This window comes from Sus scrofa, chromosome 15 (genome assembly GCF_000003025.6).
Source record: "Sus scrofa isolate TJ Tabasco breed Duroc chromosome 15, Sscrofa11.1, whole genome shotgun sequence".
Classification (NCBI taxonomy): domain Eukaryota; kingdom Metazoa; phylum Chordata; class Mammalia; order Artiodactyla; family Suidae; genus Sus; species Sus scrofa.
The window spans coordinates 32,267,153-32,277,093 of record NC_010457.5 but is presented as its reverse complement, the minus strand read 5'-3'; positions in this window follow the sequence as shown (position 1 = coordinate 32,277,093).

Sequence of the window (9,941 nt, the reverse complement as noted above, 5' to 3'; positions counted from 1 at the left end):
TTGCTAAACAGATCTAAATTTATCTCTTTATGAAAAGGACGCTAAAGATGTTTGGATTTATTACATACTTATGTTGTACCACAGTGAGAAAAGAAATTATGTGTTTCTAGAGGTTATAGGATATTCCAATCAGAAAATGCTTGTATGACAATCATTTCCAATAACTTGTTGCTTCACAGTTTTTGCTAGAGATTAAAGTTTTTAAGGGTTGAATTTGTAATATGTAATTGAAGCTACTAAAGATAATAGACAAGACATTTCAGTATGCAATGAAAATAGAATTGTTTTCAGCAAAAGAAGATATGACGATTAAAATATATTTTGTTAAAGGGAGGAAGTTCCTGTGTTGCTACACAGCAGGTTAAGGATCTGGCATTGCCGCAGCGTGGCTCAGGTCACAGCAACAGTGCAGGGTCTGTCCTTGGCCTGGGAATTCCGTAAAAAGAAAGAATAATTTTTTTCTAGAGCTGGTTGTTTCGTTTGGAAAAATACAGGACAGACTAATACGGATAGAGAAAATTTTTGGAAGGTTTATGGAAAAGGAGCACTGAGAAAAGAGTTTTGTACATGGCCGGGCTGGGATTAAATTTGTCTATGTAAATGGATTCTTTTAAATTAAAACTAGGTTAGTGCAGGAAAAGATTTGCTTCTCCCTGTTAGGAGAATAAAGTTTGCTTGAAATAGTACTTTTGGTAACAGACTGTGTGAATTTCTTTGCCTTTAAGTGATCTGTATGTTTTTTTTTTTTATTTTTGTCACTTCAGTTAAGTGAATAAATATTATTTCACAGTGATATTTGATACTTCTGTGTTTTAAAACTTTTTGATATTTTTAATAAACTTCCCAAATATCAAATTCTAACTAAAGTTCTTTTGACCTCCGGCTTATTCTGGGATTTTTCAAATACCTCAGAGAGGAATGTTAAACTAATGAGGCTTATTTGGTATGTGGAATTACTTGAGAAGCATTGTCAAGTGATTGGAGATGAACTTTATTTTTTTAATTTATTATATTTTAGGGCCACTCCCATGGCATATGGAAATTCCCAGGCTAGGGGTCAAATAAACGCCACAGCTGATGACCTACACTGCAGCTCAGGGTGATGCCAGACCCTTAACCTACTGAGTGAGGCCAGGGATCCAACCTGCGTCCTCATGGGTACTAGTCGGGTTCATTACCACTGAGCCACAACAGGCACACCTAGAGATGAAATTTAGGTTATCGTGTATAGATAAGTGTCATTAATATATATATTCTAAAATTTTTATGGAATTCCTAAAATCTGATATGATATGGTATGATGTTGTCATAATTCTAGTTATGAAACTGATAGCACTAACGGCCTGAACCTAGCCACAACCCAGATTGAGACTCTAACCCAGCCTAAACCCAGACTGGGACTCAAACCCACAGTTTTAAATTAGAAGCATTCTCCTGGTGTCTGGACTCACTGAGGTTCAAGTTCTTCATACCTCCGCCCAGAAGGAATTCAGCGAGAGACAAAGTGATAGGCAAAAAATAGATTTATTAAGATAGGAAACTCGTGAGAGATGCAAGCAGGCAGGCAAGGAGTCTCTGCCCTTGGATCCAGTGGGCAACAGTTTTATCATCCAAGGGGAGTGGAGGCCGGAAAAGACCACCTCTTCTTCTTTCTTCAAATAGTAGTCCCTCCTTAGTATCTGGTAAGGTGTATATTCAAATCAGCAGAAGGGCAGTCCTCAAACTCCTGCCCTTGGTCTGAACCTGACTGCAGGCCTCCCCCACCCCCCACCCAATGATCTGAGGCATCTCTTGCGCCTCCACTAGTCAAGGAAGCCTGCCTTGTCTGGTTCTGATGGCTTTCTTGAGCAGCTATTAACTTACTTACAGTGATCTCCCAAAGTCCCTTAGATTTCCTTCTCTATCTATGTCCCTTATTGGACTTCTATAGCTACCTGTGTCTATGCCATCCCTTTCATTTACTATCTTAAAATGTTGTTATGTCGCAGAAATTTGCAAGTTTTTTGTCAGTTGCACTGTAATCAGATCCTTAGCCATGCCATTTTTTTTGTCCTTTACAGACATCATTATTTTACACTGAAGATTTTACAAGATGATCTTGAAGAAAATTCATAAAACAGATTTTTTGACAGATATGTATCTGATAATTTTTAGATCATACCACTGAACTAGGAAAAATTGATGGCTTCATGCAGCTCAACAGGAATTAATTAATTACATGGGACTGAATGAACTTATAAATATGATTTATAGTTTTATGACTTTTTAGAAATATATTAGCTTTTAACCTTTATTTTTCCAGAAAAGGCTTTCCTCTTGTGCTACAACCTACAACAAATTGGTAAAGTATAACTTTGTAAACAAAGATGAAACATTTATCTTTCTCTCCCTACCTGGTCCTTCCAGAATTTGGCTTTTCCAGCTGGCTCTCCTGTGGACTTCACAATTTATTACAATTAGTCATACTAGTCATTGTTTTAATTTGTTCTCTTTGTTTCCAAATTGTTTAGGCTTTGTGTCTTTCTCTTTTACACTATGACTTCATTCATATGACTATCGCTATTACTTCCATCCTGTCAGTTTTATAGGATTGTTGTCTCTTACAGTACCCAAGTTGTAACCAGACCTCCGACAAAATTAATGATGCCTAAATATCTTGAGGAAATATACATCACATGTATAACTCTACATAGAATAATTCTGCATAATGATAATAGTGTAACTCTAGGTATTGGAAGAAGCAACAAAAGAAAACATCTCCTGGATCATAATAGACTAGTAATGATGATGGAAAGATGTTACCAGAATTCCGGGACCTGTTCATGGAGCTGAAGAATGAACCTCAGGAACACATGGGCAGCAAGCAAACAAAGTCTTTATTACAGGAAAGCAAACAGCTCCCAGGACAGGCTGGGAGGGGGGAGAAGAGTCCCCCTCTTTATTGTCCCATAGGGGGTTTTATCCCTTAAAGATGGAGGGTACCAACATGGGGTCCAGAAAGATGTGGTTTTCTCCCATTGGCCTTGTCCAGTTACCTATATCAGTCCTTGTCCAATAGGGGCCTTAGGGGTGGAAATGCACTGTAAGTTTTATGGTTTTTTTGCCCTTCTCTTCCTTAGATTGAGAGTCACGATTCCTCTCATTCCTTTTCTATCAGTTGAGGAGTGGGTTAGAGATTAATGGATTAATGTCCACCCAGATGTAAAACAGGGACACCCCCTATGGTAAACAAGGCCTTGTGGGGATGATATTCCCTGGAACCCTCAAGCCACAAATGTTCATCAATGGCCATATCAAAGACTGCATCAAAGCCCATGTTCCTACACTGACTACCTGAGTTATTATCCTGCCTCAGTAAGGCAGGCATTCCTTACTGATAATTTAAATTATCAACAGGGCCTAATCCAAAAATTAGCATGAGTGGTATGTCAACAAGAATTCTTGCCTGATCTAAGAATGAGTTTTCCTAGAGCCATAGGATGAAATTTGTCACAAAATGTCCCCAAAACATTTTGAATTTATAAGCAAGGAGAGGAACTATGAATGAAAAATGAAAAATTGCCTGCCATATCACCAAACAAATGATGTTGCAGCCATCAAGCCACTATAGCCTCCCCTCAGGGTGAGCCCTGACAAATGGGCTGTCCCCTTTCAAGCCCTCAGCCATTGTAGCCCCCTACCTGAATGGTGCACCCTGATGGGAAACGGTGCACTCAGGATAGGAAAGAACAGGTTTGAATCCCTCCATGGTCACCATAAACTGTCAACTTAAAAAATGCACAACCTAAAAAAAAAAATTTTTTAATAAAAAATTTTTTTAAAAAAGGAGTTCCCGTTGTGGCGCAGCAGAAATGAATCTGACTAGGAAGCATGAAGTTGTGGGTTTGATCCCTGGCCTCGCTCAGTGGGTTAAGGATCTGGCATTGTCGTGAGCTGTGGTGTGGGTCACAGACGTAGCTCTGATCCTGCATTGTTGTGTCTCTGGTGTAGGCCAGAGGCTTCAGCTCCAACTGGACCCCTAGCCTGGGAACTCCATATGCCACAGGTGTGGCCCTAAAAAGCAAAAAAAAAAAAAAAAAAAAAAAAAAAAGTACAACCTGCGAGTTGCAAGTTAAGTTGGTTTGTTTTGTTGATTTTTTTTTAAATGATTTTTATTTTTTCCATTATAGTTGGTTTAGCGATTTAAGTTTTCTTTGGGGCAAAATTAGGACTTAAGCCTGGGAGACAGCATCTCAAGTAGCCCTGAGAAACCACTCTGAGGAGGCAAGGGGGGAGCTAGGATATACGGGAGTTTTTGCAACAAAGGGCAGGTAGCAAGAACAAAAGAGGCTTGGGCTCACTGAAATCATTCCTTTGATAGCTGTCAGGGCCAGTATCCTGAGTTTTCACGGCCTGCAGGACTCACCAGCCCCCTTGAAGTTGACTGCATTCAGAAATGACATTCTTTATTTTATCCTTAACTACAGGCAAGGTGGTGGTATTTCAGATAGATCTGAAATACTTCCCAAAGAGGAAAGGGGGGATATAGGTGAGGGGATGGTGCAGGCAGCACACATACATTTTATAAAAGTTTGTTGCTGATCTCCTGAATGTTACTACCTAGTCACAAGGACCAGACATCACCATGAAGGATTTTAGTGTTTTTCTAGATATGAGGAGATGCAAGAATTGGGCACATAAAATCTTCTCCTAAAAAATGTCTGACTATCTGAAGACTGTTCTTCCATATTTCCCAGAGCACAGAGTGCCTCACTCCTGATTTTCACCCTGAACTCTGCTCAGGGCGTGCTGTGAGTCAGCAACTGCAGCGGCTCATGATTTAATCCATCTAGAGGCTGATGGGCAAGGACCAAACTTCAGTTCACATAAGGCCTTTCTCAGCTCTAGAAATCACTGGCTAGTGTGTAGGTCAGTATTTCTGGGTGTGGTTAGAAATTATAGAGCAGGTGCCCAAGACTCACCTAGACCTCTTTCAAAGTTGGAGCCCCCCGGCCAACTGATTCAGCCCAGAGTTACATACTTCCAAAATTTGCATGAGTGCTCTTTAGGATGGAATCGAACACTGTCTTCTCAAGGTCACTTTGCTCCATAACAGGCCTTGGGGCCTGCTGGGCTTACCGTGGTAGGGTCTTGTCCCAGTCTCATCTCAGTCATAAGACTTGGAGGCACAAAGACTCTCATCAGAGGGTTGCCTCCTTCAAGAAAGGAACCCAGTCAGCCCCAGCTCTCTTCATGGGGACCCATCCAACAGAGCTGGGAAGACCTCACTTTAAACCACATTCAATAAATAAATACACCAAGGACCTATGGATGTCATAATTCCTGAAAGGGGAGTCAAGGGGCTGGCCCCTCCACAGAGGATGGGGCAGGAGGCATTGCCCTTTGCTCGTCTTTCTTTCTCTCTCTCTCTCTCTGGCCAAGTGAGAAAGGCCAGAAGAGACCAGCATGCCCAGAAGGAACCTCCTCTACCCCTTCTCTCCCTTCCAGGACTTGAGTATATGTGCACTCGACATCTGCCTCACTGGGATGGTTCCTTCCCCAGGCTGGCTGCATCAAGTTTTCAGGACCAGAATTTGATAGAACTGATACTTTATTGAATATTCCTTGGGAACATGCATGCTACTTTGGATGTTTCTATTTTTTTAATCAATGTTAAAAGTTAAACGCTGGGAGTTCCCATTGTGGCACAGCAGAAGCAAACCCATCTAGGAACCATGAGGTTGCAGGTTCAATCCCTGGCCTCGCTCAGTGGGTTAAGGATCTGGCATTGCTGAGAGCTGTGGTGTGTGTCACAGACACAGCTCAGATCCCATGTTGCTGTGGCTGTGGTGTAGGATGGCAGCTACAGCTCCAATTTGACCCCTAGCCTGGTAACTCCCATATGCCATGAGTGTGGCCCTAAAAAGCAAAACAAAAACAAAAAACACATCCAACATGTGAAATGCTGTTTTATACTGAGTAACAGTCAAGATGTGGTAGTACCAGAACTGTCAAACAATGCTGGTGGGAGAATAGAGTGGTTGAATCACATTGGAAAGCTATTGTGTGGTTTCTACTAAAACTGAACATATGCCTACTCTCTGAAATTTCATTCTTAGGTGTGTACACGAGAGAAATAAGTGTATATGTTCATAAAGAGACTTGCATAAGAATGTTCAGAGTCATTTTTATTCATAATAGTTCCCAAGTAGATACAAACTAAATGTCCATCAAGAGAATGCTTAGATCATATTATAGCCACTTAATGGAATACTACCCACCTATCTACCTACACACACACACAGACACACACACACACAAAGAATAAGCCAAACATTCAACAACGTGGATGAATCTCACAGATACGACCTTGAACAAAGAAACCAGACGCAAGCGAGAAGGCACTGTATGCTTTCACTGATATGAGGTTCAAGACAGAGAATTAAATGGTAATGACTGAAGTCACAATAGCATTTTTGGGGGTGGAGGGTATAGAACAGGAAGGAAATTTCTGGGGGTCTTAGAAATCCTCTATATCTTGATCTGGGCAGGGAGACTAGATAGATAGACAGACAGATAGATAGGTAGGTAGATGGGGACAGAGCAAGCTGTATACTTGAGAAAGATTCCAGTTAGTAAATGTAGAAAAACTGATTTAATTATAAAAATCAACCACCATTTCATCATAGTAAATGAATTTATTTATTCAGGCAAATGTCATCAATGGATAAAACTATTAGCTCAAAGGATGAGGGGGGAGTATAGAGCGGAGGGGTCAGGTTATCACTCCCTGAACCCACTGATCTTATCAGGCATTGGTTGCCTCTAGATTTGAACCAATATAAATAAAATCACTAGCACCATCTATGTCTACTTTTAATATTAAAAAGTAGAACTGGAATCTAATCAAACATGTAGAAACAACATCCAGTTTATGGAAAATATAGAGGCTAGAGGAACAAGTAAAATTATGCCACAGAGAAACTAGCAGACTGCTAATAGTTACCTATTGCTATATAACTAAGAGGCTTAAAAAATATTTTTTTACCGCATACTTTCTGTGGATAAGGACTCAGTGGGGCTTGCGTGTGTCCTCTGCTTAGAATTTCACAAGGCTGAAATCAAAATGAGGACTGAGGCTCTTTTTTTTCCCTTGTAGCCACAGCGTGCAGAAGTTCCTGAGCCATGGTCGCACCCACATCACAGCAGTGACCTGAGCCCCAGCAGGGACAACACTAGATCCCTAACCACCAAGCCATCAGGGAACTCTGAGGCTCTTTTTAACATAAAAAAAAAACCCTCCTCTACTTGGAATTTATTTGGCTATAAGTTATGATAAATGGATCCAACTTAATGTTTTATACATGGCCTCCCCATTTGTCCTCAGCCTATCTATTAACATTTCCTACAAGGCAATAGTTTAGGCAGTTTTGCTCGTTCTGTGTGTAAAATAAGAGTAAACAGTCTTTCTAAGTGAGACTTGAGTTCTTTCTGCTTTTGAAACTAATAGAATCAATCGGTTGCCTTTATGAGAACTAGTTTACCTATTCAAATACCTTTTTTGAGCATATTTCCCTGATGTTAGTTGACTTCTGGTATGGGGGAGGCTGTTATTGCAAACATACAACAGCAAAAAGAAAAAAAGAAAGAAAAGAAAAAGACATGCATACAGATATACCGCGATAGAGATAGACCAATAGCTAGTTAGCTAGATACAGAAACAAGTCTGGAAGGTAATGTTACCCAAGGAACAAGAGAAAACTCCATGGTAAAAATTTTACTGTAACTGTTGGTGGGAGTGCAAATTGGTGCAACCATTGTGGAAAACAGTACGGAGATTCCTCAGAAAACTAAAAATAGAACTACCATTTGATCCTCAATCCCACTCCTGGACACCTATCCAGAGAAAACCATGACTCGAAAAGACGCATGTACTCCAGTGTTCATTGCAGCACTACATACAATAGCCAAGACATGGAAACAACCTAAATGTCCATCGACAGAGGAGTGGATCAAGAAGAGATGGTACATAAACACAACGGAATATTACTCAGCTATTAAAAGGAAAGAAATAACAGCATTTGCAGCAACATGGATGGACCTAGAAATTATCACGCTAAGTGAAGTAAGTCAGATAATTAGACACCAACATCAAACTCTATCACTTACATGTGGAATCTAAAAAAAGGACACAATGAACTTCTTTGCAGAACATATACTGACTCAAAGACTTTGAAAAAATTAGTTTCCAAATGAGACAGGTTGAGGGGTGGGGGGATGCACTGAGGGTTTGGGTTGGAAAAGCTGTAAAATTTGGTTGTGGTGATTGTTGTACACCTATAAATGTAATAAAATTCATTAAGTAATACAAAAAATTTTACCATAAGATGCTAGGAGTTCCTGTGTGGCTCAGTGGTAATGAATCTGACTGCGAATCCATGAGGACACAGGTTCAATCCCTGACCTTGCTAAGTGGGTTAAGGATCAGGCATTAACATGAGCTGTGGCATAGGTCGCAGATGCAGCTGGGATCCTGCGTTGCTGTGGCTGTGGCATAGGTCGGTGGCTACAGTTCTGATTTGACTCCTAGCCTGAGAATTTCTGTATGCCATGGGCATGGCCCTAAAAAGACCAAAAAAAAAAAAAAAAGAAGAAGAAGTATTTTACTGTAAGGCACTGCTCAGAAAACAGTAAGAATAGTTGGCCTTTGACTACTGTCCTGAGAGGCCTGCTTGCAAAGTTTCCCCTTGGCTGGCATCTGGGAACGTGGATTTCCTTAGGCGTCCCATAACCCCAATCCTATCTTTTAGTGATTCACCATGTCTGAACCATACAAATGATAGGGTTTATGCTGAACACTTGCTTTCTTGTAGCAAGTTTTGAATTTTGGTGTGTGCCTGACCACAGAGAAAACCTCTGGACTCCCAGGCTCAGGCTTTCCTGGCAGACAGGATTTTATATATATTGTCATAGTTCACTGTTGAAGGAATTCAACATGTTTTGTGACTTCTTTGGAAGAGAACTCTTGGGAGCTCACTCCTGGTTTCCTCCATACCTCGACCCAAGGGCCTTTTCCCTTTGCTGATTTTGCTTTGTATCTGTTCATTATGATAAGCCGAAGTCATGAGTCTGACTATATGCTAAGTCCTATGAGTCTTTGTGGTGAATTATCAAACCTCTGACTGGTTATGTGAACCTCTGACACTGATGCTTAATAAGAACATAAAATCAAAGAAAGAAGAGGTCAGATATTGCATAACAAGATAACAGTTTAGATGAAAAAGAAAATTTCAGACCTAAAGAAACAAACAGAACATCACCATTATCCTATAATGAGATAACTAAGAAGATAACAATTAAAAGACTAGTCAGCATAAGGATAATCTCTGTCTTTTTCCTTTTTGGCTACACTTGCAGCATAAGGAAGTTCCCAGGCCAGGGATCAAACCCGAGGCACAGCAGTGACCTGTGCCATAGCAATGACAAGGCCAGATCCTTAACCCTCTCTGCCACAAGGGAACTCCTAATTTGTGTCTTTAAAATAGAGAACTTACCTGATGAAACTTAAGAAGGGGAAGCTCCTGCTGTGGCTCAGCAGCTAACGAACCCAACTAGCATCCATGAGGAAGTAGGTTTGATCCCTGGACTCCTCGCTCAGTGGGTTAAGGATCTGGTGTTGCTGTGAGCTGTGGTGTAGTAGCAGACGAGGATCAGATCCCATATTGCTGTGGCTCTGGTGTAGGCCAGCGGCTACAGCTCTGTTTACCCCTAGCCTGGGAACTTACACAAGCCTCAGATGCAGCCCTAGAAAGACAAAAAGTCAGACAGACAGACAGACAGACAGAAAAGAAAGAAAGAAAGAAAGAAAGAAAGAAAGAAAGAAAGAAAGAAAGAAAGAAAGAAAGAAAGAAAGAAAGAAAGAGAAAGAAGGAAGGAAGGAAGGAAAGAAAGAAGGAAAGAAA